The sequence below is a fragment of the Myotis daubentonii genome, chromosome X (genome assembly GCF_963259705.1).
Source record: "Myotis daubentonii chromosome X, mMyoDau2.1, whole genome shotgun sequence".
NCBI classification, from domain to species: domain Eukaryota; kingdom Metazoa; phylum Chordata; class Mammalia; order Chiroptera; family Vespertilionidae; genus Myotis; species Myotis daubentonii.
The window spans coordinates 129,658,990-129,682,307 of NC_081861.1; the positions used below are offsets into that span (position 1 = coordinate 129,658,990).

The 23,318-nt window shown below is 39.5% G+C and overlaps 1 protein-coding gene and 1 pseudogene across 3 annotated transcripts in view; both read right to left on the reverse strand.

Moving 5' to 3' along the window:
* Positions 1 to 23,318, reverse strand: part of CDKL5 (cyclin dependent kinase like 5) — a 188,129-nt gene that overhangs the window by 89,819 nt on the left and 74,992 nt on the right. The gene's annotated exons all lie outside the window — the stretch shown is intronic.
* Positions 14,244 to 15,426, reverse strand: LOC132224067 (gap junction alpha-1 protein-like; annotated as a pseudogene).

Here is a 23,318-nt window from a genome sequence, read left to right on the forward strand (position 1 = left end):
TCTTGGCTCAATCCTCACTTCCTGAAGAGAGCCTTCCCACAGTCCCTAGTCTAGGTCTGAAACCCCATATGCTCTCTTAGCAAACACCTCTTCTTTATAACTTTTATTAAAACGACACCTTTACATATTTATAGGGCCACTTGATAAAGGTCCGAATCTACTACTGGACTGCAAGCAAGTGGGTAAGAAATAAATGTATGACTGGTCCAAAGTGTGCTGAGCGAGAGAAATCCAGGGCAAATGTCTCACTGTTCTGCATCAACAAACAAACCCATACACCCAGAAAGCCTTTGTAAGTACTTCTAATATGGTCCAGTATAACTATAACTGTTAGTGGATCAATATCAACCCGAAGAGACAAACACTGGCTAAAAATGTCAAAAGATATAACTATGATGAACTGAGAAAACTAGTTTATAGAGAACTGTACACTTAAAATGGGTACATCTTACTCATCTTACTGTATATAAGAAGTTACATTCTTGTATGTAAACTATACCTCAATAAAGATAATTTAAAATGAATCATTTAAAAATAATTAACCTCAGAATTATAGACTAACACAAATTTACCAACCTATCTTAATATTATAGATTAGGTAATTAATAAAATGTTTAAAAATAAAATGTAGTTATCACAATGAAAAGTGAGGCATCCAAAGAACAATTTTCACCAACCCTCTCTGGAAGAGCCAATAGTAACTTTTTTTCAACAGAGACAGGTAAACTTAAAAACAATTTAGCTCCATATTTATAGATCATATAAATATACTTGATTTTCATGTAACCCACACCTTTGGACATTATATACAGATGCTCTCAAACCACCCCTCAGACTGTGGTATGTCAGCACATGAATGGATATTCTGAAGAGTACATGGTAATGATGCCTGCCAGACAGCATTTCAGTTTAGTAATATTAACTATCATGTCTGTACTGTAGTTATTGTGCAATTGTGTCACAACTTTATTTCACTTTGCCCTTATTTTATAACAATGAGTAGACGATAAAATGAAAATTTCCCTTCTAGTGATCAGGTAATTGAGACAAAATAGCATTAGCTAGGCATGCCAAATGCAGGCAATCAACAACCTCAATCAGACAATCACTGGACTTAAAATGTATTCAATAGTGAACAAATACAAAATTTAAATGTAAACACTGGAAATACATCCTCAAACACTAACTCAAAGATGTGCCAATAAAATGTAATAATTTTAGCTTTTAAATTTTCTATAACTAATTTAACATTGCTTTTTAACAAAGAACGTATTTAAACAGGCATGAATGATAAATCAATTTAACTTGAAAAAGATATGAACTTTAGATAAAGGACGTAGTGGGTAAGTGCTCATAGAAATTTAAGAACCAATGGTATAAACCCACATAATTTTATTAACCAATGGCACTCTAATAAATTTAATTTAAAAAGAAGAGCCAATGGTAGAAAAATACAAATTAATGGATGATTTTAAGAGAAATTATACAATATTCTCTAATAAAACATGGCAAATTTTTCTATTCAACACTTTACAAGTAATGGAACAAATTATTAGATTACACTACCAAGTACAAAAAATATGTATGTAAATGAAACTTGATTCCACATTTTAAATGAATTAAAAAATTAAACATTATCACTGTAAAAAACAAGGTAAAGGGCAGCATGAATCTTTTCTGTACAGAAGAACTTGGCTACATTATAATGCCTCATAATAAGCCACTAAAGTAGGATTTAAGTCTAATGGCATGAATAATATTTATATAAGGACTGTGAATCATGTCCTCCTAGTTATTCTACTACCTGTATTTGAATAAAAAAGTATCTAAAGCAATAGAAAATATCACAAGTGTACAAAGAAATGTGATATATAATAAAAATAATCTGGTTAAATTTTTTTTTATTGCTTAAAGTATTACAAAGGGTATTACATATGTATCCATTTTATCCCCCCGCCCTAGACAGTCCCCTAGCCTCCCCTATCCCCCAGTGTCTTATGTCCATTGGTTATGCTTATATGCATGCATACAAGTCCTTTAGTTGATCTCTTCCCCCCCTACCTCCTGCCCCCCAACCCTCCCCGGCCTTCCCACTGCAGTTTGACAATCTGTTTGAGGCAGCTCTACCTCTGTATCTATTATTGTTCAAAAGTTTATAATGGTCTCTATTGTCCATGAATGAGTGAGATCATGTGGTATTTTTCCTTTATTGACTGGCTTATTTCACTTAGCATAATGCTCTCCAGTTCCATCCATGACGTTGCAAATGGTAAGAGTTCCTTCCTTTTTACAGCAGCATAGTATTCCATCGTGTAGATGTACCACAGTTTTCTAATCCATTCATCTACTGATGGGCACTTAGGCTGTTTCCAGATCTTAGCTATGGTGAATAATCTGGTTAAATTTTCTATTGAGCCCTAAATAACTGAACAAAACAGCAGGAATTTCTAACAAAACCATTATTTCCTAGTTTTAGAAACAAATTAAAAATCTGGTTATTAAAAGACTATACTACGGAAACTGACTATTGAGGAACCAAGATGGCGGCACAGGTATACACCTGTACTTGCTGCCTCTCACAACCACATCAAAATTACAACTAAAAGACAGAACAACTATCATCCAGAACCACAGGAAAGCTGGCTGAGTGGAAGTACTACAACCAGAGAGGTAAAAAAAGCACACTGAGACTGTTAGGAGGTATGTAGGCGCGGAACGAGCTGGCACCCGGGTGCACTGCTTTTTCAATCAGGAGGAAGATACAAGCTCCCACTTGCTCGGAACTCCAGTTCCGGGCAAGACTCTGGGGACCCAGACACATACGGGGAGAAACTAGACTGTATGGCATTGAGGCAGGAACGAGAGGGCGGCTTTCTTTCAGACAGAGGTGCTTGCAGCAGTCATTGTTCTTGCACTGGGAACTCTGTGATGCAGAGCTGACTGGCAGCCATTACTGCTTGCTCCGCCCTGGTGATTCCCTGAGACCTCCACCCCACCCAATTTACAGCCCCACCCAAGCTGTGTTGGGCAGGTTTTGCATATGAATGGCCTGTCCTTTCTCAGCCTAAAACCTATCAACAGGCAGCAGCTGGGTCAGGGAGCCCCAAAGCTATCAAAAGAAGGCCCAAGGCCTGCAACAGCAACCTGCCTTGCTTCGCAGCTGGGCCGGGCCTCATCTGGGCACTTCCAAACCTGATACAAAGAGGAAGAATCTGCAGATCTCTCTGTAGCTCCTGCTGGGTGGCCCCAGGCAGTGACTGACTTTGCACCTCCTTGGAGATCCAAGAGCCAGTGTACCCCATGGTCAGTGTGAGATCATACCAGATTACAACTCTTCACATCTATAAGTGATACACTCAAAGGGCAGAATCAGTGAGCACCAAAGCCCCACTGAAGCAAGTCCTGCCCCATAAGGGTGTCTCCTGCACAGCAGCTCTTCTATTGGAGACCCAGCTGGTTCTCACAGCCAATAGGCCTGGAGGTCAATTCTTCCCAGTGATACCAACAGCAATCAAGGCTTAACTACAACAAGACTGTGCACACAGCCCACAAAGGGCTTCACCAAAGAGTGTCCATGTCAGGTAACTGGGAAGGCTGAGCCACTGGTCCCTATAGAACACCTACCACACAAGGCCACTCTATCAACTCAATGAAACTTAGCAGCTACCCAATACATAGAAACAGACACAGGGAAGCAGCCAAAATGCAGAGATAAAGAAACACGTCACAAATGAAATAAATAGAAGGAAGCAAAATACTGGATATAGAGTTCAAAACCACAGTTATAAGGTCACTCAAGAATCTTCTAGAAACCTCTGAGGAACTTAGTGATACCTTCAAGGATCTTACTGAGAATGCAAAAAATAAAAAAATAAAAATGGAAAAGGACCAGTCAGAAATTAAGCATACACTGACTGAAATAAAGAATAATATACAGGAGAAACCAAGATGGCGGCATAGGTAAACACCGGAGATTGCTGCCTCCAACAACAAATTCAAAAATACAACTAAAAGACAAAACGGACATCATCCAGAACCACAGGAAGGCTGGATGAGTGGAAATTCTACAACTAGAAGGAAAGAGAAAAGCACACTGAAACTCAGAGGAGGTGCGAAGTGCCGGGAGCCGGTCCATGCTTGCTGTTTCAAGGGACCTGGCATATATGGCATACTTTTCTTAATATGTTTGCTCACCTTCTTGGCACTATGTGTTTTAACCAAGGTCACCTCTGAGAAAGGTTGTTTCCCCAGGTAGGGATTTTCCCCTGAAGTTAGGGAGGGAATAAAACCCCTTAACTAAGTGCCAGGCGGGTAATTAATCACTTTAACTACGAACAATCATGCTTAAGCTACATAATCTTAACTCCCTGGAATGGAGATAAGAAACGCCCTAACCTTTGGAATAGAGATTGATGGGATTGAATCAACTGGTATAAATACAGATGTAACAAGACAGAAAGAGACAGAGCTTAGAAGAGAATTCAGAAGAGAGAACTGAGAACACAGGGCTTGGAAGACAGGACCAAGAGAGACAGAGCCTAGGCACAGAACCTACACAGAACGTTCTCTAGAGACAGAAGAACTTCGCTGGCGAGAGCATGCCAGAGGATCCTGGACCGGGACTGGCCTCGGAGCCTGGAGGTGGAGCCTGGTGAGAGAGCATGGCAGGGGATCCTGGACTGAACCTGACTGCGGAAATTGGCAGGAGAGCCTGACTAGAACCTGATGACTGAACCTGACTGGAGAACCTGAGCAGAACCTCTCTGGAGATCCAGACCAGAACTTGGCTGGAGATCCGGGCTAGAGATCCTGGCTAGGCTGCTGATCAACTGAAGGCTGTCTCCGTGTCATTCCTTCTTCGCCGACTCCGTCCACACCTTTGGGGACCCCTGGACCTGCTGGGGTTGGACCCCGGCAACGAAGTGCAGAGGTACAGAGGCGCACGCGGCAAGGGCTGGCAACTGAGGATGCGGCTGTCTTTTTGAATCGGGAGGGAGTCACAAACCCCCGACTGCTCTGAACTCTGGTTCCAGGTGAGTCTCTGGGGACCCAGACTCATACAGGGAGAAACTGGACTGTCTGGCAGCAGGCAGAACTCAGAACTCGAGGGCAGCTTTCTCTCAAAGGTGCTTGCAGCGATTACCGGGACACTGAGACGTGGGGCCCCTTAGGGCAGGGCTGAGGATCAGCCATAGCTGCTTGCTCTGCCCTGTTGATTCCCTGAGACCCGGCCCCACCCAAGCTGTGCCCAGAGGCTTTTGCATATGAATGCCCTGGCCCTTCACAATCTGAAAATTACCTAACCAGCTGCAGCTGGGCCAGAGAGACCCAGAACTTCCAAGGGAAGGCCCAAGGCCCCACAGCAGCTTGCACTGATTCACAGCTGGGCCTCATTTGGGCACCTCCAAACCCCAAACAAGGAAGGGGAATCTGTAGATCTCTTTGTAGCTCCTGCTGGGTAGCCTCAGGCAGAGGCTAAATTAGCACCTCCTTAGATCCAAGAGCCAGTGTACCCAGTGGTCAGAGTGGGACCATCCAATTACAACTCCTCAGATCCATAAGGGACACACTCAGGGGGCAGACTCAGTGAGCACCAAAGCCCCACTGAAGCAAGTCTTGCCTCATAAGGGTGTCTTCAGCACAGTTTTCCCACCGTAGACACAGTTGATTCTCTCAGCCAATTGGCCTGGAGGTCAATTCCTCCCAGTGATAGCTACAAAAATCAAGGCTTAACTACAACAAGACTTTGCACAAAGCCCACAAAGGGGTGCACCAAGAGTGTCCACCTCAGGTAATTGGGGAGGCTGAGCCACTGGGCCCTATAGGACACCTAGAACACAAAGCCACTCGACCAACACAGGGAAGCATAAAAAATGTAGAGACAAAGAAACAGGTCACAAATGACAGAAATGGAGGAAAGCAAACGACTGGCTATAGAGTTCAAAACCACACTTTTAAGGTTTTTCAAGAACTTTCTAGAAATCGCCGATAACTTTAGTAAGACCCTCAAAAAGACTGATGAGACCGCCGATAAATGTAGTGAGACCCTCGAGGTTATCAAAAAGGACCAACTAGAAATTAAGCATACAGTGACTGAAATAAAGAATACTGTAGAGACTCCCAACAGCAGACCAGAGTAGCGCAAGAATCAAGTCAAAGATTTGAAATACGAAGAGGCAAAAAACACCCAACCGGAAAAACAAAATGAAAAAAGAATCCAAAAATATGAAGATAGTGTAAGGAGCCTCTGGACAGCTTCAAGCGTACCAACATCTGAATTATAGGGGTGCCAGAAGAAGAGAGAGAGCAAGATATTGAAAACCTATTTGAAGAAATAATGACAGAAAACTTCCCCTACCTGGTGAAAGAAATAGACTTACAAGTCCAGGAAGCGCAGAGAACCCCAAACAAAAGGAATCCAAAGAGGACCACACCAAGACACATCATCATTAAAATGCCAAGAGCAAAAGACAAAGAGAGAATCTTAAAAGCAGCAAGAGAAAGAAACTCAGTTACCTACAAGGGAGTACCCATACGACTGTCAGCTGATTTCTCAACAGAAACTTTGCAGGCCAGAATGGAGTGGCAAGAAATATTCAGTGGTGAATGCCAAGAACCTACATCCAAGATTACTTTATCCAGCAAAGGCTATCATTCAGAATTGAAGGTCAGATAAAGAGCTTCACAGATAAGGAAAAGCTAAAGGAGTTTATCACCACCAAACCAGTATTATATGAAATGCTGAAGGGTATTCTTTAAGAAGAGGAAGAAGAAGAAAAAGGTAAAGATAAAAAATTATGAACAAAGTGACAACAAATACATACCTATCAACAAGTGAATCTAAAAATCAAATAAATAAAAAAATCTGATGAAAAGAATAGACTGGTGAATGTAACAGAATCAGGGGCATGGAAAGGGAGTGGACTGACAATTCTTGGGGGGAAGGGAGTGTGGGAGGTGCGGTAAGAGATTGGACAAAGATCTTACACCTATGGATGAGGACAGTGTGTGTGTGGGGGGGGCAAGGGCCTGGGGTGGAGTGGGGACCGGGAGGAGGGGAGCTATAGGGGGGGAGGGAAGAGGAACATCTGTAATAATCTGAACAATAAAGATTTAAAAAACAAAAAACAAAAAAACTTCCATCTTAGAAAAAAAAGACTATACTCCAGTTTAAAATATAAGATATGTTCATTTTTCATATTCCTGTTGCCAGATCTATGTGATTTTATAAGAAAACAGAATGCTTCTGCAATTACATTAAATTTTGCAATACCTTTTAGAAACCTAGAAGCACTTCTTTCAGACACAATCTTAATTTCAAACAAATAACAATAAAGCAAAGTGAAGCTCAAACACATCCACAAGAAGGGTAAGAACTTCAGATTTAGAGCCAAGCTGCCTGGATTTGAAATCTGGCTCTACCACCTACTAGTTGAGTGATCTTAGTCAAGTTACTTACCTTCTCAGTGCCCCAATCAACTTTTCTGAAAATTGAACCTAATAATATCACTCATTCCTGAGGTTGCTATTAGGACTGAATGAAAAGTTATAAGTCAAATGCTTAGAACAGAGCATGAGCTAAATGTTATTACCCTTATTACTACCATCAGGGAGACAGCTCAACAGGTTCTGCTTATGAGCATTCCTCAATCACCAAAGCAAGTTTCCAGAGGATTTCACAGAGCATGGGATTTGTTCCTGAGGGGCTGCCCCTGCCCTGGGGAGAACTAACAGTCCTTACTAGTAAAAAGCCCATACAGAAGCAGCTGAGTTGAACTTCCTGAACAATAAGGTAATGTCAAAGAGAGCTGATGGTTCCCTAAGATTGGAGAATCCTTCACCACTGGGACAATCAGGGGACTGCAACTTCTCCATGACATAGATGGGTGTCCAGAACTTTGGACAGTGGTGGTTCTTTAAGAGATTCTTCCAGTCTGATCATTAAGCTCCACAGCCTAGAGAGCTGGGCCAGGGAAATAACAACCACTGGAGGGCAGCTCCTGGCAAAGGTTTAATGGTAACCTGAGTAACAAGCAACAGTAACCATAGTAACAACAAAGGATTTGATGACTACACCCTTACCCCATTTGCCTGGTACCTCATAAACCCAATGAGGCTTATACCAGTCAATGGGAGTCAAAGGAACCCCAATAATACCACAAGCCAGGTATTGTGGAACTGGATTTATTTTTATTTCTAAAATAAAGAACTGTGTTTTCTATTTGAGTGTCATGGGGCAAATTAAAATCTCTTTTCCAGGTCTTTGACATCTAAAAAACTGTGAGGTCTTTGAAAGTAAGGAATATGTCTCAGTCATATCTATAGTTCCCCAGGTTCAACTACAGTGACTGATACATGGTATATTTGAAGGAGGAACTGGTCCTATAGAATAAAGATCTAATATGCTAATTAGACCAGATGGCAAAACGACCTTCCAGAATGACCTTCTGGAACGACCTTCCAGAACAACCAGTGGGCAGGAGGCGGGGCCACGAGGCAAAAGCCTACTCTTGCACGAATTTCATGCATCGAGCCTCTAGTGTTATTATAATATAAATTAGAGTCCCAGTGCATGGATTTGTGCACCAGTGGAGTCCCTCGGCCTGGCCTGTGGGGATCAGGCCAAAACCAGCTCTCCGACATCCCCCTAGGGGTCCCAGATTGCGAGAGGGCGGTTCTCAGGTGACACACCCTGGAACCTGGCTCCCTCCTCTCTGGTTCTGGGTGCGTCACCCGAAAACTGCAGCTGTCAAGTCACTGCAGCTTGGCAGCTTCTGCACTGAACATCTGCCCCCTGGTGGTCATTGCGCATCATAGCTACCAGTTGGACGGTCAAACGGTCACTTAGGCTTTTATATATTTATAGATGGTTGTTTATAGAATTTTCACACACACGGAGACTTCCAGTTTTGGTAAAGATAGAGTAGCACCATTATTGCCAGATCCTTCCTCTTAAAACTAAAAATCCCTATATATAACACACAAATAAGAATAGGAAGACAGAGTGGATAGGAAGAAGATGATTGCCTAGGGACATTGGGACTTGAGGAAGTCTAAGGCAGTGAATTCCCTAGGTTTCCTCATGTATTCCTGATAGGGTACTACAGAAGTCTCCAACCTAGAACTGACAAGAGACAAGTATATAAAAGTGCCAAGAAAAGCCTGTCCTCACAGTCAAAAGACCAGGAAAAGGATGGGCTAACAACAGAAACTCTTTTAGGCGACACTCACCCTACTCCAGGCAAACATCAATGGAAATACTGCACCACCATCCCACTGGGGTTTCAGTGTGGCTAGGTGGGTAGACACACACACTCTCTCTATCTCTCTGAGGTAGTAGGTAGCAGCTCCAACTCCCCCACCAGGTGCTGGCCCTGTTAGTGGGGCTGAGCAGGAAGCTAATCTTCTATCCCTTGCCTGGCAGAAGCGGGCAGTGTACCCATTCCCAACCTGTGATGTTGGCAGGTCTAGCCAGGGAACAGTACTCTGGCCCCTCGGCCAGGGTAAGTGTCTGCAGGATGGAGCAGAGGCAACAGACAATTTCAATAATTGGTTCACTTTTGCTGGGAAGGTGTTAGCAGGACCAAGTGAGGAGCTGAACGTCCACACCACCCATCTACAAGGAGGCACTGGGAGAAAGAGCAAAACTGCGGAAGTGCTGTCTGTGGTCCAAGCAGGAGGCTAAACGTACACATGCTACCTGGCTCTCTACAAGGAGACTGCCTATTAAACAAAAAAGTCTCATAATATCTAAAATGACCAAGATAAAATAAAAAAATCACTCCTCATACCAAGAGCCACAAAAGCCACAAATTAAATGAGAAAAGACAAGGGACATGAACACCAAGACTAGTCAGATGTTGGAATTATCTGACAAGGGTTTTAAAACAACCCTAGTAAACCTACTTCAACAAGCAACCCAGAAACACCCATACACACAGAAAAAATAGCCCCAACAAAAGCCTGCTCTCTTGAGCTAAAAGACCAGGAAAGGGGCAGTGTAACTAGATGAAAAACTTTTACACAATAACCATTCTACCCCAGCCAAATGAAAGAATGCAAATCGTGACTCCACTCATACCAATAAAGGCAGAGTAGGGAGTATGTCCAAAGTCCTGCCAGGGTAGTTTCAGTGAGGCCACTGGAGAGCAATAACAAGGCACTCATGCCCCTCCTAGCCAGGGTGGTTAGCAGAGGCCAAGTGGGGAACCGAACTCCAACCTACACCACTAACAAGGAGCTGCTCCTCAGGTGTCAAGAGAGGTGGAGTGAGGAAACTGAATTATCATCTTCATTTGGCACAGCCCTCCCTTACCAGAGCAGTGCCAAAGAAGATTAAATAAGATCCAAAGTCCAAATGATATTAATATACAAATGTCTAGGTTTCAATAGAAAATCACATCATATGAAGAACCAGGAAAAAGTCAACATGAATGAGGAAAGACTATCAAGAGAGGCTAATACAGAGATGTCAGAATTATCTGACAAGGATTTCAAAGCAGCCATTATACCAAGAGGAAGTCTCAAAGGAAATTTTAAGTTCAATTTACAATAGCTAAGATTTGGAAACAGCCTAAGTGCCCATCAGCAGATGAGTGGATTAAAAAACTGTGGTACATCCATACAATGGAATACTACACTGCTGTAAAAAGGAAGGAACTCCTACCATTTGCAACAGCATGAATGGTCCTGGAGAGCATTATGATAAGCAAAATAAGTCAGTCAGAGAAAGATAAATGTCTCATGATCTCACTCATTTGTGGAATATGATGAACAACATAAACTGATGAACAAAAACAGATCCAGAGACAGAGAAGCATTGATCAAACCGTCAACCTCAGAGGGAAGGTAGGGGAGTGGGGAGTAAGGAGGAGAGATCAACCAAGGGACTTGTATGCATGCATATAAGCATAACCAATGGACACAGACGGGGGGTGAGGGCATGAGTAGGGAGGGGATGGGGGGTAAGGGGGGGGATTAAGGACACATATACATATGTAATACCTTAATCAATAAAAAAAGAAAGAAAAACTTAATGAAGATACATTATACCAAAATATGTGGAAAGCAGCTAAAGCAGCACTGAAAGACATTTATAGGACTAAATGTATACATTAGAGAAGAGGGGAAAGGTCTCAAATCAATAATCTAAATCAAACAGGAAAACAAATGAGAAAATCAATGAAGCAAAAGCTTGTTCTGCAAAAAAAGACTGACAAAATTGATAACCTCTAGAAAGACTAATAAAGCTGAAGGGAGGACAAAAATCATTACTATCAGGAAGGAATAAAACAGTGAAATCCCTTCAATCCTGTAGCCAATAAAAGAATAAGGAAATACTACAAACTTTACTCATAAATTTGACAACTTAGAAGAGATGAGCCAATTCCTTGAAAACAACTATCCAGATTTAACCAAGATGAAATAAACAACTTAAATAGTCATATAATTATTAAGTAAATGGAATTTGCAATGTAAAAGTTTCCAATAAAAGAAGGATTCTGGTTCAGATGGGTTCACTGGAGAATTCAGTAGCTTAATGTGAAACAGTAAATTAGTATTTCTCTTGGTACAAAACTGCTTATGTAGCTCTCATGCAACAACAAAGTAGTAAACTCAGGATTTCACCAATCATCTGTGAAGAGCTTTTAAAAAGACAGCACAAAAAACATAAGCAAATCAAATGCAATGATGTATAAAAAGGAACTATATATCATGACCACATTGGATTTATTCCAGATATGCAAAGCTGATTCAACATCTGAAAATTATATCTGCCGAGGCCCGTTTGGCTCAGTGGATGGGGCGTCGGCCTGCGGACTGAAGGGTCCCGGGTTCGATTCCGGTCAAGGGCGTGTGCCTTGGTTGCGGGCACGTCCCCAGTGGGAGATGTGCAGGAGGCGGCTGGTCGATGTTTCTCTCTCATCGATGTTTCTGACTCTCTGTCTCTCTCCCTTCCTCTCTGTGAAAAATCAATGGAATGTATTGGGAAAAAAAAAAAAAAGAAAGAAAAAAAAAACAACACATGTTTAAAAAAAGAAAAGAAAATTATATCAACAAGGTAAAGAAGGAAAATCATACGATCATCAATTGATACAGTAAAATAATTGGATAAAATTCATCATTTGTGATTTTAAAACTCTCTGGCAACCAAGGAATAGAAGGGAATTTCCTCAACTTGCATGAGAATAGATAATTATCTCATGATAAAAATTTTAAAGACAATAAAGCAAGCAACATGAGAAAATGAATGTGAAACAGGAAGTGAGGGTAGCAGTGTCCAATCTGATTCCAAAGTTTCAGAAATTTTGTAGTGTCCCAAAGAAACACACCTCCCAGTAGTATAATTGTGATTATTCTCACAAAAGGGCTTGTGAGGATATCTGAAAGACTTCATTAAACCAAGAGACTAGGTTTTCTAAATGAGACTGTTTAAACTGTCAGATCAGGATGCTGTGGATTGGCAGGTTTAATGTTTAAGTTGTTCCCATCTTCTCTTTCCCACAGTGCCCTGTGGAGTGGGAGGAAGCTTCTGATAAAGAGTAGATCAATTAAAAGAGTAAAAAAAGAAGCTACTTTTTTTTTTTTAAATCTGAAAGTAGTGGGTATATCTGTGACCCTGCTATGTATAATTAAAGATGCCAATACTAAAACTTTCTGTAACATAGTATCACAATTCCATTTCTATAAATCTGATTCTAGTGTATTTTGCTTAGATTATGATGTACCAAGAAGAGTTCAAAAGATGCAGGTTGCTCTCAAAATTTAATTGGGTAAAGAACACTCTCTAGAATATATGATGGACTACACCACCTGCAATAAAGCTGAACATGACAGTAGCTTAATGTGAAATGTTAAATTAGTATTCCTCATTGTACAAAACTGCTTATGTAGCTCTTGTGCAATAACAAAGTATAAAGCTCAGGATTTTCACCAATCATCTGTGAAAAGCTTTTAAAAAAGATATTTGAAGAAATGGTTAGATTTTTTTAGTGCATATTTCAAACAATTAGCTACATGGTAATACTCAAACCTCGTTCAATCTATCTTGCATTCCAAATAAAATCTTATTACAAACATAAAAAATGTTGATCACTCCCAAACACAAGCTACTAAATTCCTAATAGAGTACAAGTTCTGAAATACAGTTTATTAAGTAGGATAAAGCCAAGGCCTATCAGTTACTGCAAAATTCATGTAAAAGCATTTAATAGTACAGCTCTAAGTATTTCTCTTAAGGTTCTCACATTAATGAGCGCTGTTTACTAAATTCTATCATTCAAGCATTAATGATTACATTTCAGAAAAAGAAATCATTCGTGATTTAGATATATAGAAATATAGAAAAAGTCATAATGAACAGAACCAGTATCCACAATAGGAAACACTGTGGGGGGAGGGGAAAGTTAGGAAAAGAAAGTACTTTATTTTCCCAGTAGGAATTATGTAACAGAAACATCATTTGGGCTCACACCACAAAATCCATGAGAAAGGCTCAAATGTGAACACTGTGTGTACATTTTTAAAAATCTATGTGCATGAGTTTATACTGCATCTGTTTGCACCAATATGTGACAAATATCTATCACTTTCATATACATTGAACCATTCTAGGGGAACATGGTAGAGAAAAAGGCATTACTTATGCATCACCTAGTCTAAGTTTTATTTAGAATGTAAATTCTTTGAGTCAACCACTTTAAATACCAACATGAACCTTTGTTAATCACTCTCTCCACCCTCCCATTCCTGGCACCCCAGAAGAACCCTGGGAATCTAATGGCTTTATGTCTGCTAAGCCTGGCAACTGAGCTTGTTGAGCACCACCTCCAATGGAACAAAAGTGTACTTTCTACTGCACCTTCCTTTTCTTTAACAATTGAGCAGAATCAAGCATGTGTCTAGATCTCTAGGTCGTTACACTGTTGCTGGCACGACTGCTGGCTCTGCAGAACGGCCACTGGTTTACAGTGGCTACCAGTAATGACCAGTACCTAGGTGTTTTTTTTAAGAATTCTGCTTCTCGCCTGGCCAGCATGGGTCAGTGGTTGAGCATCAACCTATGAACCAGGAGGTCAGGGTTGGTTCAATTCCTGGTCAGGGCACATGTCGGGGTTGCTAGCTTGATCCCCAATCGGGGACATGCAGGAGGCAGCCAATCAATGATTCTTTCTCATCACTGATGTTTCTCTCTCTCTCCCCCTCTCCCTTCCTCTTTGAAATCAATAAAAATATTTTTTAAAAGAATTCTGCTTCTCATGAGAGAAATAAAAAGGCTGTGCACCTGAGTTAGAGATGGTGCTTCCTGCGTTCACCATTCAATCTTGCTATGTGCTATAATTAGCACTATTATGCTTACTTATTTGATTGTTGTGATTGTGGTAAGAACTGTTTCTGTCCCCAGAAAGCAGCTTGTTCCCAGAAAGCAGTGGACGTGGCAGAGAAAGGAAGAGTTAATGAGGAGCCATTGAAGGGGATTGGCTGACCATAAGTATTGTGGTAAGACTCACTCTCCAGATCTTTCACAGAGAATAGTTTGATGATGTTCAAGTCAAGAGACATCAAGGACACCACCAGCACGAAAAACACCAAGATGCTTTTCTCTGTGGGGTAAGAAAGGAAGCAGTCCCCCTGATGAAAACAAGGGTGCCATCTGCACGTGTAAATCACATTCACACTGAACCCATAGATCAGCAGGAAGGCCACCTCAAAGACAGACTTAAAGAAGATACTAATGGCATAAGTTCACAGCAGGCCCCCTCTCATTTTCACTTTGCCGTGTTCTTCAGTGTCATATTTAAACTTTTATTCTTAATCCTCACCCAAGAATATGTTTTCACTGGTTTTTAAAGAGAGAGGGAGGGAGGGAGGAGGGAAGGAAACATCAAACTGTTGCCTCCTGTATGCCCCCTGACTAGGGATTGAATCTGCAACTTAGGTATGTGCCCTGACCGGGAATTGAACCCACACCCTTTGGTGTACAGGATGATGCTCCAATCAACTGAGCCACACAGCCAGGGCCGTACTTAAACTTCTTGATTTCCTTTTCCTGCAAGTGCATTTCCACACTGACACCTTCAGTTGGGGCAACGCTGAGTTCCTCCTCTTTCTTATTCATCTTCTCTTCCTTTCAATCACCAGGTAACATTCACTAGGTACAAGAGTGTGGGGACAGACATAAATATGATCTGCAGGACCCAGAAGCACACATGAGCGAATGGGAAGGACTTATCATAGACAAAGTCACAACAAGGCTGTGAATTTACAACGAAAGGTAAAATCCTCATCATCCCAGGCTGACTCAATCATTGTCCTCAGTAGCAAGACTCAGAAAATGAAAATAACTGAGAGCTACACTTTCCCTCTAGCAGTGGAGTAATCTTGAACCCTGTCTAAGAGTTGGCCTAAGGCACACCAGTCACTCATGTTGCCTGTTTGCTGTTCTATCACTTAAAACAAGTAAAGTAGGCACGCCAGTGACTGCCCTCCTTAGAAGTTGAAGTAAAATGAAAAAGTTCAAGCACTCAAAACTGTCTCAGTTTATAAGTCTGCTATTAGTATTCTTCTTCATTCTTCCCCCTAATGAAAGACAATTGCTGATACCTGATAAAAGCTTATGTTGATTCATTTTCATATTTGGTGAGTAAATACTCTTAAATAAGGATGTCCATATATTGATGATGGCACATTACGGGAACAAAACAGACACATCTACAAGTCTCCTTCAGAGTACTGAATAAAAATATTTCCAAAGATAAAGACTCAAACACAGAAACTGAATTAAACAACTCACATGCATATACTGATTCATCTTCAGATGTATTAGGGCCATCATCTCCCAAATAGATACTGATATTCATTCAAGCATTATTTATTCAGAGCCTACCTAGGTGCCAGATTCTATATGCGGCACTGATTCCTACTGGTGAGTAAAATAGAATTCCTGTGGAACTCATGATCAACTGGGGGAAACATAATTAAAAATTCAATATTTCATTAAATCTAAGGTACGTTTGATAAAATAAACCATTACTTTACTTACTATTTAAAAAGCAATCAAAGCATCCAGTGTAACATGTGCCCCAATTTCAGAAATGTGGGAGGAAATATACATCTTAGAATCAATGGAAAAGGCTGAGTAAGTAAATATACAATTGCAAATTTAAATAAGTCCCAAGAAGGAAACAAATAGGCACCAACAGGAGATCAATACAAGGAAACCAAGACCAGTCTGTATAGAGTCAGTCAGGCAAAGAATGTAAAATTGTTGCATGTGAAGGAAGCAGCACGGGCAAAAATCTGAAGAGGGAAGAAATCATTGTATTCAAGGAGCTGAAAGGTAGGCAGCACAGTTACAGGTAGTTAGGCAGAAGTAGTAGACTGGTCCCAGAGGGGGCTGCCTCAGGCACCCACTTGGTAGCAGCAGAGAAGCCCAGAGGCAGAAAGCCAGAGTGCACTGCAAGGCTGGGGCAGGATTGAGGCCACAGAGCAATTACTAATGGCAGCTTGGGAGCTCTAGGGGACAAGACGCGATTGAGGGATGTACAGAGCAGTGCAGGGATGAGGGTTCTATGCTAATGTGCAGTCAGTGAGTTTTGGTGGTAACAAAAAGTAAAAGAGGATGTCAAGAATCATGGGACTTGTCCTGAGAGTCTCTGAAATAGGCGATCAATACTGGTGCTGTGGTCCTGAACAAAGGAGCATTTTGCAAGGGTAGCTGCCATTCTCCTTAGCAAGAAGAAGCAAGATCAGAAGAAAAAAAGAGAAGTTGCTGCTCCCTTTTTATCTGAGAATTGGAAGTCAGGTCCCTACCAACAGGAGCCTCAAATTAAATACATATTTACTGAATGTGGACCATTATCTTTAGTTGCATTGTTAGCACATGGAAGCTTTATGGTTAAGGTTAAAATATTAATATGCTATGTTCATTCTTGTGGGTTTCTTCTAGGATATTACTAAAATATATCTAGAGCTTTTTAAAAAAATTCAGTAGGAGCAACACTGATACAACCCACCAACCTATTAAGGGTGGGTAGAACCTAGCACAACACATAACTGGGCCACTACTGAAGACCTACTCTTCTTTCTCTATTTTGCCCCAATAGCCCTATTTCTTTATAAGAAACGTTTCTAAGCAAAAGCCTAGGGAAAGCTTTCTGCCTCAAATTCAGATTATGCTAGACAAATGTATCTTACCTTAAAGTGAACTTCAGCTAATTGATTATTACATGGCAAAAAAAAAATTACTTTCAACCAAACCCTTTCAATACAGCACCAACTCATCACCTTTTAAAGCAAGTTTTATTTAATACACTAAGATATTCATAATACTTAATATTTTAGTTCTCCCTCTTCAAAATAATCTTTAATTCCCAAAGATATTCATTTTAAGCAATTAGAAAAATTGAAACAGGAAAATATTGATTAAAATAAACATAACATGGATTTGCAAACTAATAAGCAAAATTAAATACCACGCAGCTAATTTGTTTCTTGTTCTACTGGCTGTTCCTTATAGCAGATTCAGTGAGAAAAGTAAAACTTAAAATGAAACATCAAAAGGGGCACGGTTAATGTAATTTAAATGGTCTCCATCTCCCAAGGTTGGTTACAACTGTTCTCTAAGGATAAGAACTGAAGTCTCTCCAACTGCAATTTTTTAGTAAGTAATCAAATTATAAAACTTCAAAGTACACATAGTCTTTCTTTGCTTTAGTAACCTAGCTGAGCCAATTTGCCGTCTATCACACAGATTCTGAAAGTAATATTATTAAGCTAAAGTCACCAAGATTTATAGTTGATAATTAGTATATTCTTCAAGGTTAATTGAAAATAACCCAATGGCACGCAAGACTTCGAATTTATTCTCATTAGTTTTTCAAATTTAAACAGTGTTTAGTCTCCAGAGATTTCAAAGTGCCTTAGAAAATTGAGTTGCTTCTTCAAAAATATGTGGATAAAATACCAAGTGAAGGGTAAAGAAAATAACCCACAAAACTTCTTTAGCATGGTTTATAGACGGTATCTGATAAAACAAAAAGTGCTGGGATGGGGTGAGAAAATCAATAATTCTAGTTAGTTTAGGATAGTTATTAGCATTTTATAGAACTACATGAAGTTTCTAAGTTTTTCATATATTTTGTTCTGAAAAACTTCTTACTAAGCACTTTGAAAATACACAGATCTGAGATTCAAAGGAATGAAAATAGCTGAGAATGAGTCATCTCAGTTAAGCAAATGGTTCATGGGAAACTTAAAAGCCTCTTGCTGAATAGTACTTTTAAACTGGACAAGATAGTCCCAATTTGAAAGTATAAATGTAGCCCTGGCTGGTTTTCTCAGTGGTTAGACAGTCAGCCTGTGGACTGAGGGTCACAGGTTCGATTTCCAGTCAAGGCCACATACCTTGGTTGCAGGTTCCCCAACCGTGGTCGGGGTGTGTGGGGGAGGCAACCAATCAACGTGTCTCTCTCGTTGATGTTTCTCTCTCTCCACCCTCCCTTCCATTCTCTCTAGAAATAAATAGAAAAAATATCCTCGGATGATGATTAAAAAAATAAATAAATAATAAAGTATAAATGTAAAACTTCAGGTTTCAGCTCCAACACGTGAAGTGCTTACTAGTACATATTGTTACTCCGGTCATTACAACAACAAAACACCCCAAATAAACTAAAACTCAATAACTTTTCCTAGGCTTATCAGAGAATTGAGAATATAGGGCAAACTGAACTCCTGAAATCTGGAGAGAGGCAAATATAGAGACTCACATCCAAGATCAGCTTACCTGGAGCACAAGGTGCTAGAGCAGTGATGGCGAACTTTTTGAGCTCGGCGTGTCAGCATTTTGAAAAACCCTAACTTAACTCTGGTGCCGTGTCACATACAGAAATTTTTTGGTATTTGCCACCATAGTAAAACAAAGACATATTTTTAATATTTATTTTATATATTTAAATGCCATTTAACAAGGAAAAATCAACCAAAAAAATGAGTTCGCATGTCACCTCTGACACTCGTGTCATAGGTTCGCCATCACTGTGCTAGAGTAATCACAAGTAAGAAAACTTAAATGGTAATTTTGACAAACCCTTGCGAGTAAGAACTCCTGGGGGCCCAATCTTAGAAGGGCCTCCACACAACCGTGGCTTTACCTCCAGGAAAATCACTAGGTTCTGACTATAAAGATCCAAGAATTATCTCCTCCACTTTTGGGTGAGAGGAAAAGAAAAGTAACAGTTTTGAAATGCACCAAGGGTGAAGATCTAATGAAAAATCTTCTCCCTTTTGGGTAAAGGAAAGGGGAAAGTAACCATTTTGAAATATGCTGAAGGGAAAAGTAACAGTTTTGAAATAAGCCCAGAATGTTATCCATAACAAAGGCCAACACTCCAAGGTAAAATTTACCAGAGCCTTAAACGTTACCCTGGGAAAGGGGAAATTAGCCAATTATAGCCCCATATAGCCTTCTTGTTTCACCTAAAAGCAAGAGGCGGGGGGGGGGGGGGACTAAGAAATAAAGGTTGCATCCCAGTACTCAGGCCCACCAAAAGACTAAGATTTGGTCCGAAGATTACAGAACACTTCTTCCCCAAACTCCAACACCATGTCACCAGGGTCCTAGTACAGTAACAGCGGATTACAAGTGAAAGAGTTGCAAGAAATAAACTTTATTTAAAAAGAAGTTCTTAGGGAAACCCAAGCATAATAGGGGGAAAAATAAAGAAAAGCATAGACACTAGAAGAAACTAAAGCCTCTGGCACCTACACCTACAACAAACATTAAATATAACCTAGCTCCTAGCCAAATTAATATAAAACCTTATACTAAAGCACGATTTACCTCAGGTCCTATTAGCCAATATATCCTATCTGGCTTATAAAAGAAAAACATTAAAAAACATGGTAAAAGGCAAGAAAAAACACAGGGTGAAAAGACAAAGCAAGCATCAGAACCAGACTCAGGTATGGCACAGATCTGGGGATTATCAGGAATAATTTCAGATAAGAAGATTAAAATAACTAGGATTACTATACTAAGAGCTCTAATGGAAAAAGCAGACAACATACAAGAACATATGGGTAATGTAAGCATATACAACTCTAATGAGAATTCAAAAGAAAATGCTAGAAATCAAAAGAACTATAACAAGAAAATGAATAATACCTTTAATGGACTCATCAGTAGATTGGACATAGCCAAGGAAAGAATTAGTAAACTTAAAGATATGTCAATAGAAATTCCCAAACTAAAATGAAAAGAGAAAAAAAATAATTTTAAAAAGCAGCACAGAATATCCAAGATCTGTGGAACAATTACAAAAGGTGTAACTGGAATATCAGAAGGAGAAGAATGAGACCAAAGAGAAGAAACAATGAACAATGAGAAATTAAAATTGAAAACACAATACCATTTATATTATCACTAGAAGTAAAGAAGTACATAGGTATAAATCTAACAAAATATTTGCAAGATCTGTATTCTAAAAAACTACATAAATCTTGATAGAAATCAAAGATCTAAATAAATGGAGAGATATTCTGTTTATGGATCGGAAGACTCAATATTATTATGTCAGCTCTTCTCAACTTGATCTATAAATTCAATGTGATCCTAATCCCAGGAAGCTATTTTGTGGATATCAAGAAACTGATATTAAAGATAATATGAAAAGGCATTTTTCTTTATTACTGACATGAGTTTGTTCCTAAACAGATTTTAATGGAGAATTTATTTTAAAAATGGGAAATAAGGTTTCACAGTATCATTTCAACTACAATCTTTTCTCAAATTTATCTCTCCCAAACTATATTTTAAGCTTCCTGACAAATAAAAACATGGTTTTTTATTTGTTCATTTATACATGCTAGCCTATATTCCTCAAAAATAGGAATTACATCTTACTGATTTTTGCAGAGCCATTGCCTAGCAGAGTACCTGAAATTTTGTAGGCACGCAATAGATTTTTCTTAAACAGATATTTGAATTTTATTTTATAACTAGAGGCCCAGTGCACAAAACTTGAACATGGGTGGGGTCCCTAGGCCTGGCTGGCAATCAGGCCTATCAGGGATTGTCTCGCCCAGTCCTGATCGGGGCCAGGCCAGCTGGGGCCTGCCGGACAGGGGAGGGACTGGGGGAGGTTGGCTGTGAGAGCGCACTGACCACCAGGGGACAGCTCCTGCATTGAACGTCTGCCCCTGGTGGTCAGTGCATGTCATAGAGACTGGTCGACTGGTCGTTCTGGTCGTTCGGTCATAACAGTCACCTAGGTTTTTATATATATAGATATATAGATAGATGCCATGCCTAGAACACAATACTATTAAATGTAAGAGGTAGAAAACAATTTTTATTTGGTGTTAAAAATTAAAATGCTTTAACTTATTAAACAAATCTTTAAAATTAAGAAGTAGTAAAGCTCAGAAGCATTATATAGCTTCTAATAGTATTTCAGGGTTAGGTTACTTTTTTGTAGAAAAAGATCACTGTGTACTATGTTCCAGTCACTGATTTTAACAATTCATAGAAGTTCCCACTATATGGACATTTGTTGGTAAGTTCCTTTTCTTATATTACCAGTGAATAAAAGTGGACAGAAGTAGGTTTACAGTTGTGAGTAGGTGAGACACATAGTTCTTGTATTATTATTTATGAATTATTTTATTATTTCCCATACCAACAACTGTAAACCTACTTTTGCCCTCCCCTTATATATTTCAGGCCTGTATAGAAAAATGATTCACACTCATTTTTGCTCCTAGAGCTTTGAAAAAAAGGTCATATTGAAAAGCTAGTATGGTGAAGGCCTGGGGGGGGGGGCGAGGTGGAGGGAGTCAATGGGGGGGGGATAAAGAGGGAGGGCATCTATAATACTTTCAACAATAAAGGTTTTTTTTAAAAAAACTAATATAAATCTCTTAAGCACACACATTATCAGAAACTAATGAAATGACTCATCTTAAGAAGATGTAGAAAAAAAATGTTCTCTTCTTTGAATTATGTTTTTATGATTAGCAGAAAAGGGGACTTTAAAGTCCATCTAGTACCCCAGCCAACTCATCCTCTAGCCAGTGGTTCTCAACCTTCTGGCCCTTTAAATACAGTTCCTCATTTTGTGACCCAACCATAAAATTATTTTCGTTGATACTTCATAACTGTAATGTTGCTACTGTTATGAATCATCATGTAAATATCTGATATGCAGGATGGTCTTAGGCGATCCGTGAAAGGGTTGTTGGACCGCCAAAGGGGTCGCGACCTACAGGTTGAGAACCGCTGCTCTAGACTGAGTGGTGGGTGGGGATATAATCATTTAGGGACTGAGAACTGATTTACTATAAGAAGGGTGATTGAAGTAAAGTATTCTGTGTAGACAATGCACACAGAGCTAATACTGGCTAGTTCTAATATGACCATTCCCTTATGCCACTTACTAAAAAACAAACTACAACAAAACAAATCCAGATTAGGATGATGAGGATAAAGGCAACCAGGAAACCTGCAAAAACCCAAAATTCTTCTAGTTCCCTAAAGAAATCACTCTCCTGGAAATTGACAAGTAAGCCATTATTTCTTTTATTGATAATCAGACAACAGAAACAGAGGTGGTTTTTCCTATATCAACAGACTTGTAGAATTGAAATTATAAAATATTATAATTCAAAAAAGGACAATTTTGGTGAGACTTTTGTAATGTCCCAGAAACTATTCTACAAATAACTGAATGGCAACGAAAACCAGGTCAAGAGAGGAAACTACATAGAAATATGGTTCTATATGAGTGTCTATGTAAGAGGTAATGGAAGATGTTTTCCCCCATGAATGATTCTTACTATCGCTGTTCCTGATCTGAAATACAGTTTTATATTGGCATCTCATTGATCTCTGTAACATGCAATAAATTAATGCCACTTAGGAGAGAGTAATTACTTAAAAATTATTATGACAAAATAATCAGTACTGGATTCTTTCCAGCTCCTGACAATCTTTATGAAAAACCTCAAGCCCCTCTTTAATTTTCTTCAAATGTTAAAAATTTTACACACGAAAAGCAAAAATCACACTTTCTTGTTATTTAAATAAGATGAAATAATATAATCAATCCAATGTATTCAGTTTCTCATTGTTGACTCTCCCTAAGCTTTGTTTTAAAAACTCAATTCACATGTAAAAACTAAAACTCAAAGAAAAACATTAGTCTTATTTACTGTAGGAAAAAAAAGTAAAAATTTATTTTTAGTATAAAATAACTGTGGTTTGATATGGCAGACTATAAATAATCTGTTAAATTGATGATGGTTAAAACAAAATGATG